Genomic DNA, 9,310 nt, shown 5'->3' with positions numbered 1-9,310 from the left:
GACTCCATATTACTTGGCTGGAGGCTGTCATGCTGATTCTGAGAGCAGGATGACCTCATTTCCTCCCGGACAAAGAGACTTGGAGACCGTTATGCAGCATGACACCCCTCTTCCCCCTCCTTCCTCTTGTGGGTTCTTCACCTGGTTGAACAATCCTAGAGCCTCTGTGAAGACAGAATATCCTTTCCACTCTGTGATCTTTGGCGCTCTCTGAAATCTGTGTCCGTCTTTTGGTGCACAGTCTGTGCTATCTTTCAATTCTTTTAGGGCAGAGACTACATCTTAAATATCTTTCTCCCCCTCAGCACCTGGTGCGTGCCATGTTCACCTAGGTGCTTTATTATGAATGAATCTGTGAACAAGTGAGAAGAGAGCACTTTGGGGCTCCCTGGAAGTTTCCCTTCTCCTTGTCTTTTTTTTTTTTTTCCCTTGCCATAAAAAAATAGTACTGACATCATCTCTGTCTTTTGCTAAAAAGCACTTTGATACAAACCATTCCTCTTTAAACTCACAACCGCCTTACGTAGCTGGGAATAGTTATTTCCATTTCACAGATGAGGAAAATGAGGTGGAGAGAAGATACATAGTTGATGAGTGGCAAAGCCAGCGCTAGAACCCAGGTTTTCTGATCCTTGTTCCTGTGCTCTATACCTCACTGCCTCCAAAGAGAGGGATTCAGAACAGAAGGCTGTGAAGAGAAGGGCCAGATGCTGTAAGATGTTCCAGCTCAGGGGAGCCTTCTTGCTGGCTTTGGAGACCTCCTTCCAGGAACATGCCTAAGACTGTGGGCTCTGAGCTCCTGGGAGACCCTGGCTATAATATGAGTTAGTTGCTTGCCTAAGTTCCAGAAACTAACTTGGTGGTCTAGTCTACCTGAAGTTTCTGTCAAATGTGGGAGAATAAGGAACTGAATACATGTGGTTTCATTCTGTTCCTGAGTGTCAGAGTAAAACCACCAGCCTCCTGCCTCCACATCTCAGTGGTCCAGATCTCCCATATTAGATGTGGCAACAGAGACTAATGCAGAGGCCCCATTTCCTGGAGCAGCTCATAAAAAAGCAGGCAGATGCCAGGTGTGCCAGGAGGACCAGGATGTCAAACTTGGCCCTGAGACTGTGTCCAGGAAACAGGACCACTGAAGGGCTATTTTCTGACTAGCAGGACCCAAAGGGAAGTTCATGTCGAGTCACAGGATGTTTTCCTGGGTTGCTATACCAAGAATGTTCAGTTTGGTACTGTGTAGAGAGTACAGTGTCTAGCCACAGGTCAGCCACATCCAAGTCTAATGACCTCAGGCAAGATGCTTAATTCTCTTGGTCTCGGTTCCCCATCTACAAAAAGAGGCAATGCCTGCCCTGCCCCTGCCTCACTTTGCAGATTGAATGAGATCATATTTGTGTGTGAAATCATTCATTCATCCCTTTATTTACTCACCAAGGATTTATCATGGGCCTAACATGTGTCAGGCACAGTTCTAGATGCTAGAGACACACGGATGAACTTTGTAAACTGTAATTCCTACCTTGAGTGCCTGCCTTGCCTTCCTGTCTATGACTGTCCTGGCCCAGAAGTCCAGGCCATTCCTGGGAGTCCATCCCAGTATTCCAGTCAAGTGGGGATGCTGTGTCCTTAACCAACAGTTCCCAGCAACTGACCAGCTGTGTGCACTGCTCACCCCCACATCCCTGACTCCCACTCTCTCCTCCTCTCCAGTTGTTCGTGGCCTGAAGCTCTTCTTTCTCACCTACTCATGGGGGCCACAGACTTCTCTGCAGTCCTGGGAAGGAGGCGGTGAATGCTGGTCATGTAGTTTCCTTGGGTCTGAGGACTCCTTCTCTCTGCATGTTTAATGCTGAGGGAAAGGATACTGTCTCACAGCAGGCACTGCAAGCCACATTTGGGGCCTGTAACATGATAGGGGAGGTGTTGGAGCTGCTAGGCCCCCAGCGGCCTTTGGCAAGAGTAGGGTGGGGGAAGCCACATAATTGCTTCCTTACTCATGGAAAGCAAAGAGTACAGGGGCTGCACCCTGAGGTTATACTCTTTCGTCAGTGAACAGAGGGGCCAAGTTGGACCCTCCAGCTTCAGCCTATGACCCCTACCCTTTCTCATCGTTTCCGCCTCATCATCTCTGGCCCAGTTCCTAGCCCCACCCAAGCCAGTGAGCTCAGACCTCTGCATGAGTAGAGCCTTGGCCAGATTTTCCTTTGTCCCTAATCTAAACCTGGTTACTCCCTAAATCAGGAACTTACTACCTCAAAGAATGTTGGTCATGGCTTTCCAGACGTTCTGGATTCTGAGGCCCCCACCAGAACCAAAGCTAGGCCCTGGTCCTAGAACTTCTGCTTAGAGCCCAGGCTACCATGCTGGATGGCAATGGCTGCTTAACCAGAAGCTAAAGGGGATACCCAGGAAAAAAGGGCTGGAATGGGAAACCAGAAACTGGTGGTTTTGCTAAAAACTGCCAAAAAGTCAATGATATTAAAGGAGATATGTTCAGCCAGGAGCTCGTATACTCAAAAATATTGTTCAGAAGAAAACCAACCTAACATCCACAGCCCGCATGATGTATAATTTCATGGGCTCATGACTCTCCCAAGCTGGATTCTATATGCTTCTCTGCCTTTAACACAAGTGCAAACACTTCCCTTTCCATTACACAGAAAGGAAAATAGAGGGCTGATGAAGGGAAGTGAATCATCTGCGTTCATTCACTGAAAATGATGAGATTGAGAATTCACTGATTTTGAGGAACCTGGTGACACATTTCCCCCCTCCCCCTCCTATTCTGAATCCTCTCTCCTCCCATCCTGACCACCCTCAATTCCCAGCCTCAGTCTCTTTGTCTTCCTACCCACCTGCAGAAGGTGCTTCTTTTCTCCAAGCAGTGATTGATAACAGTGTGATGAGGCAGCCAAGTCCTGGGGAGAGGTCAGTCTCCTTTTAGAAGGTACTAGAGGATGAAATGTATGGAAGTCTATGAGAAGAGGGAGCAGGGGCATGGCAGGGAGCCCCTTATATAGGTGTGTATGCAGAGTGAAGAGAAGGAATAGTATGTGGACAATCTAACCAGGAGGCTCCTGTTTACTCTGAGAGCAGAGGTGGGGGGGAATATGACAGAAACTAAAGAAGAAGTCTCTTCTCTCTAAGGGAATATTATAATCTATCCCTTGTTGAAGATAGATTATCATAGCCAACTTTTATTTGCCTACATTCATTTTATTTTTCAATCTTAACAACAACATTTAAGGAAGGTACTATTAATATCACCATTTTATGGATGAGAAAACTAAGGGTCCCAGAATTTAAGCAGTTTATCCAAGGTCATGCTGTAGGTATATGGTAGGGTTGGGACTCACACGTAGAGTTGGTTGATTCCAGAGGTTGGAGAACTACCTCTGAGGCAATATCACATTCAGTCAGGAAGGTAGGGGTGCTGGTCCTTATACCTAATAGGGAATCTCCCTATTCTAACCCATGGTGCTATCCCAGAGTGTCCCCAGCTGTCCAAGTCATGTCTGGGTTGATTCCTGTCTATTCGCAGCTCAAGCCAGACTTTGATTAAAATGTTCCTCCTTTTGCTTAGTAAAGCCAGCCACAGTTGTATCTGCGGGGTCTTGTCAGAGAAGTGATCACTGTGTTTTCTGCCTGTGCTTATATGTCTGTGTAGATCTCTGGAAACATCAATTGTAAGTTTTCCCTTTTTCAAAGCTGTTATTCAGCCATATTTATATGACGGGGATACCTAGGGGTTTTCTGTGGGGAAATAACAATAGCATCTCTATATTGAACATGCATTTTATTTAGCAGGCATTTGGTAACCATTCTGTGTGCATTCTCTCATTTAATCCTCAGTGAGGGAGAAGTAATATCAACCCCACTTAATGGATAAGGAACTGAAGCCCTCAGAGGTTAAGGATACACAGCCAAGCCAATATCAATGGTGTTGTCCCTTTACCCTTTCCTGAGGAAAAAAAAAAGTTACCCTGTTATGTAGGTGCCCGGGAATCTGTAATAATATTCACTAATGTTATGTTTTCCAACCTTTTCTGATGATAAGAATCACCTGGCTTAAAGGTTTAAAGAATACAGAATCTCACGTTACTTCCTTCTCTGATTCATTAAGTCTGGGAGGGGGCCCAGGAATCTGATTCTTAATATACGTCCCATAGGATTCTTACCACCAAACAAGTTTGGAGAAAATGTCAGCCAATGCATACCTAGGGAGCATTAGTTTATTTTTTCACCTAGGAATGCCCAACTAAATCACGAATTTTCTATTGACTAGGGTTTCTACTTTAACCCCATCCTTTGAGGTGGGGGCCAGAGGAGAACGCAGAGGTGGGAAAGGTTCATGGCAGGAAGGCTGACTTTTCGGCAGAGTTTCGCAGAGATGAATCAAGGAGGGGATGTACACCTGAGAGCCTTGTGCCAACCCAGCCACCCTGAGGTGATTTTTCTAAAGAATCTGTTCTCAGAAAGTTAATTTCTTCAGCACCTCTGTACTTGTTCTTTTTTCAGATACTAATGATAGTTTCATTTAAAAAATGCCAAATGGATGGCTAATGGAGGGACTTTTCCATGTAGAAGCTGAAAGAACGTGGGGAATTAGAGTAACCCTCAAAGTCATGGCAGTGGATAAGAAATTGACTCCCCAAGACTTTAGGAAAATTGGGAGAAACTGAGTAAAAATGAGAACAAAGCAGAACTGAGAATACTTGTACTTACTGGTACTTTTCTATCTGTGATATTTCCTCACATTTCCTGTGCTGGCCCAACTTCTGAGCTCTCAGGGTCAGTTTGTTTGTTTTCCCCTAGGCTCTTCTGGTTCCACCTGAATAGAACTGGGATTCCAGAGCATTGTCCCTTTGCAGGAGTGTGGGAACTATGCCCATCACCAGTGGACCCAGCAGCTGTGGGATGACCACAGCGTTTGCATTTGTAGTCAGGAAGGAAGTAACAGTGTCATTCTCCCTATGCAGACCCTCTGCTCCATTGCATAGTGTCCTAAAGACTTATTCAGTCTGTATCATGGCAGTCAGCCTATTCTATTTGTAAAGAAAATTCGACCCCAAGTTCTAAAAATAAAAGAACTGAGCTCAACTCAGACTGTTCATTTCATTAAATGAACTAAAAATTACTTTCAAATACCTAAGGTGTGCCAAGGACTATGCTAGTCTCTGAGGGCACACAGAACAGACATGATCCCCACTCTGAAGAAGTTTAAAATCTTGTAAAGAAGAAAAAATGAATACACATGAAATGATTAAAAAGCCACTAGGTAAGATGGCTACTATAAAAAAAAAAAGCCAGAAAATAACAAGTGTTGGCAAAGGATATAGAGAAATTAAAACTCTTGTGCACTGCTGGTGGGATTGTAAGATGTTGTAAACCACAATGAAAAATGGTGTGGCAGTTCCTCAAAAAATCAAATCTAGGACTATCAAATAGCCCCTCAATCCCTTGAGAATCCCTTCTGGGTATATATTGAAAAGAACTTAACCAGAGTCTCGAAGAAATATTTGTACACTCATGTCATAGCAGCACTACTCACAATAGCCAAGAAATGGAAGCAGCCCAAGTGTCCACTGACAGATGAAGAGATAAGCAAATGTGGTGTATACATTCAATGGAGTATTATTCAGTCTTCATTTTTTTAAAGCATCTCCTTATTTCTTTTTTTTTCTTTTTTTTTTAATAAATTTATTTATTTTTGGCTGCGTTGGGTCTTGGTTGCTGCGTGCAGGCTTTTTCTAGTTGCGGCAAGCGGGGGCTACTCTTCGTTTCAGTGCGCGGGCTTCTCATTGCAGTGGCTTCTCTTATCCCGGAGCACGGGCTCTAGGCGCGCAGGCTTCAGTAGTTGTGGCGCACAGGTTTGGTTGCTCCGCAGCACATGGGATCTTCCCAGACCAGCAGGCAGATTCTTAACCACTGCGCCACCAGGGAAGCCCTATTCAGTCTTTAAAAGGAAGGAAATCTTGTCACTTGTTGTATAACATCAATGAACCTTGAGGACATTATGCTAATTGAAATAAGCCAGTCACAAAAATCATATATGGATATATATGATTCCACACATATCTATAGATACAGAGGTATCCAAAGTAGTCAAATTTGAAGAGATAAAGAATGGTGGTTACCAGGGGCTGGTGAGAGGGAGAATTGGGGAGCTGTTGTTTAATAGCTATAAAGCTTCAGTATTTTGTTTGTTTTGGTTTGGTTTTTTTTAGATTTAATTTTATTTATGTTTGGCTGTGTTGGTTCTTCATTGCTGTGTGTGGGCTTTCTCTAGTTGTGGCGAGCAGGGGCTACTCTTCGTTGCAATGCACGGGCTTCTCATTGCAGTGGCTTCGCTTGTTGCGGAGCATGGGCTCTAGGGGCGCAGGCTTCAGTAATTGTGGCACGCAGGCTCTAGAGCTCAGGCTCAGTAGTTGTGGCGCACAGGCCTAGTTGCTTCTCAGCATGTGGGGCCCTCCCAGACCAGGGATCGAACCCGTGTCCCCTGCATTGGAAAGTAGATTCTTATCCACTGCACCACCAGGGAAGTTCTGTTTGTTTTTAATTGAAATATAGTGATGTACAATGTTATGTTAGTTTCAGGTATACCACATAGTGATCTAACATTTAAATATACTATGAAATGATCACCATAATAATCTAGTAACCATCTGTCCACATACAAAGTTATTACAATATTATTGACCATACTCCTTATTCTGTATATTTCAATTCTGTGACTTATTTATTTTATAACAGGAAATTCGAACACCTTAATTCTCTTCACCTATTTCGCTCAACCCCCCCACACCCTTTTCCCCTCTGGCAGCCACCCATTTGTTCTCTGTATCTGTGAGTCTGTTTTCATTTTGTTTTACTTATTTGTTTGTTTTGTTTTTTAGATTCCACATATAAGTTAAATAATTTGGTGTTTGTCTTTCTCTGACTTATTTCACTTAGCATGATACCCTCTAGATCCACCCATGTTATTGCAAATGGCAAGATTTTTTGACTGAGTAATATTTCATTGTATAAGTACACCACATCTTCTTTATCCATTGATGGACAATTGATGGACAATTAGGTTGCTTCCATATCTTGGCTATTGCAAATAATGCTGCAATGAACATAAGGGTGCAAATATCTTTTTGAATTAGTGTTTTTGTTTTCTTCAGGTAAATATCCAGAAGTAAAATTCCTGGATTATATAGTAGTTCCAATTTTTATTTATTTATTTTTAAAATTTATTTAATTTATTTATTTTTGGCTGCATTGGGTCTTCATTGCTGCGTGCGGGCTTTCTCTAGTTGCAGCGAGTGGGGGCTACTCTTCTTTCTGGTGCGTGGGCTTCTCGTTGCAGTGGCTTCTCCTGCTGTGGAGCATGGGCTCTAGAGTACACACTCAGTAGTTGTGGCGCATGGGCTTAGTTGCTCCGCGGCATGTGGAATCTTCCCGGACCAGGGCTCGAACCCGTGTCCCCGGCACTGGCAGGAGGATTCTTAACCACTGCGCCACCAGGAAAGCCCAATTGTTATTTTTTTGAGGAACATCATACTCTTTTCCATAATGGCTAACCAGTTTACAGTCCTACAAACAATGCATGAGGGTTCCCTTTTTTCCACATCCTCACCAACACCTGTTATTTGTTGTCTTCTTGTTAATAGTCATTCTGATGGGTATCAGATGGCATCTCATTGTGGTTTTGATTTTTAGTGATGATTGATGATCACTAAGCATCACTTGATGATTAGTGATGTCCATCTTTTCATGTGTCTGTTGACCACCTGCCTGTCGTCTTTGAAAAAATGTCTATTTAGGTCCTTTGCCCATTTTTTAATCAAACTTTTTTTTAAATACTGAGTTGTATGAGTTCTTTATATATCTTGGATATTAACTCTTTATCAAATATATCATTTGAAGATATCTCCTCCCATTCAGTAGGCTGATTTTTCATTTTTTTGGATGGTTTCCTTCACTGTACAAAGCTTTTTAGTTTGACGTACTCCCATTTGTTATTTTTGCTTTTGTCTTTCTTGTCTGAGGAGACAGATCCAAAAAACTATTGCTAAGACGGATGTTGAAGAGTGTACTGCCTAGGACTTCCCTGGTGGCAGAGTGGTTAAGAATCTGCCTGCCAATGCAGGGGACACGGGTTCGAGCCCTAGTCTGGGAAGATCCCACATGCCACAGAGCAACTAAGCCTGTGCACCACAATGACTGAGCCTGAGCTGTACAGCCTGCGAGCCACAACTACTGAGGCCACACCCCACAACTATTGAAGCCCACGTGCCTAGAGCCCGTGCTCCACAACAAGAGAAGCCACTGCAATGAGAAACCCACGCACCATAACGAAAAGTAGCCCCCACTCGCCGCAACTAGAGAAAGCCTGCACGCAGCAATGAAGACCCAATGCAGCCAAACATAAATAAATAAATTTATTTTTTAAAAAAGTGTACTGCCTATGTTTTCCTCTAGAAGTTTTATAGTTTCAAGTCTTGCATTTAAATCTTTAATCCATTTTGAGTATATTTTTGTATATGGTTTTAGAAAATGGTCCAGTTTCATTCTTTTGCACGTAGCTGTCCAATTTTCCCAGCACCATTATTTGAAGTGGCTGTATATTCTTGCCCCCTTTGTTGTAGATTAATTGGCCATATAAGAATAAGTTTATTTCTGGGCTGTCTATTCCATTGATCTATGTGTCTGTTTTTGTGCCAGTGTCATACTGTCTGTTTGTTTGTTTGTTTGTTTGTTTTGTGGTACGCCGGCCTCTCACTGTTGTGGCCTCTCCCATTGTGGAGCACAGGCTCCAGACGCGCAGGCTCAACAGCCATGGCTCACGGGTCTAGCCACTCCACAGCATGTGGGATCTTCCTGGACTGGGGCACGAACCCGTGTCCCCTGCATCAATAAGCAGACTCTCAACCACTGTGCCACCAGGGAAGCCCTATACTGTTTTGATTACTGTAGCTTTGTAGTGTAGTTTGAAATCAGGGACTGTGATATCACCAGCTTTGTTCTTCTTTCTTAAGATTGCCTTGGCCAATTGGGGTCTTTGGTGTTTCCATACAAATTTTAGGATTGATTGTTCTAGTTTGGTGAAAAATGTTTTTGGTATTTTGGTAAGGATTGCATTGAATCTGTAGATTGCCTTGGGTAGTATGGACATTTTAACAGTATTAATTCTTCCAGTCAGTGAGCATGGTATATCATTCCATTTGTTTGTGTCATCTTCAATTTCTTTCATCCATGTCTCATGGTTTTCAGAGTACAGGTCTTTCACCTCTTGGTTAGATTTGTTCCTACGTATTTT

The sequence above is a fragment of the Monodon monoceros genome, unplaced genomic scaffold (genome assembly GCF_005190385.1).
Source record: "Monodon monoceros isolate NGI ecotype Baffin Bay Population unplaced genomic scaffold, NGI_Narwhal_1 Super_Scaffold_4, whole genome shotgun sequence".
Classification (NCBI taxonomy): domain Eukaryota; kingdom Metazoa; phylum Chordata; class Mammalia; order Artiodactyla; family Monodontidae; genus Monodon; species Monodon monoceros.
Note: the sequence above shows the minus strand (reverse complement) of the source record.